This window comes from Monopterus albus, unplaced genomic scaffold (genome assembly GCF_001952655.1).
Source record: "Monopterus albus unplaced genomic scaffold, M_albus_1.0 scaffold63.1, whole genome shotgun sequence".
Lineage (NCBI taxonomy): Eukaryota > Metazoa > Chordata > Actinopteri > Synbranchiformes > Synbranchidae > Monopterus > Monopterus albus.
Genome location: NW_018127943.1, coordinates 2,026,576 through 2,027,070, shown reverse-complemented (window position 1 = coordinate 2,027,070; position 495 = coordinate 2,026,576). Strand labels below are relative to the sequence as shown.

Below are 495 nucleotides of genomic sequence, written 5' to 3'. Positions count from 1 at the left end.
TCAGCCAAGACAGCCCCACAACATCCAGAGACTTAAGGTACTCAGGGCGGATCTCATCCATCCCCGGTCTCTTGCCACTGAGAAGCTTCTTGACTACACCACCTCCGCATCCTTACCCAAGACAACTCGAACAAAAACCCAACTTACATGCTACCTATAGGAAGAGCCCATAAACAGATCCACTTGGGTTGTGGCACAACAACCAGGTTAAATTTCCTCTGTTCTCTAAAGTTGCCCACAAATACATCTGTGTTTGTGCAATAAGCACTCAGGGAGGCATGGCCTCACTGAACTCTTTCAAGACCGGAGTTTTTTTCCTCCGCAACCACCTGGGCTGCAGCCCGCTTGGCCTGCCGGTACCCGTCAGCTGTCTCAGGAGTCCCACAAGCCAACCAGGCTCGAAAGGACTCCTTCTTCAGCTTGACAGCATCCCTTACTTCCGGTGTCCACCACCGGGTTCGGGGATTGCCACCACGACAGGCACCGGAGACCTTA

The 495-nt window shown here is 52.9% G+C and overlaps 1 protein-coding gene across 1 annotated transcript in view; it reads left to right on the top strand.

Moving 5' to 3' along the window:
- Positions 1-495, top strand: part of lama2 (laminin, alpha 2) — a 167,979-nt gene that overhangs the window by 91,882 nt on the left and 75,602 nt on the right.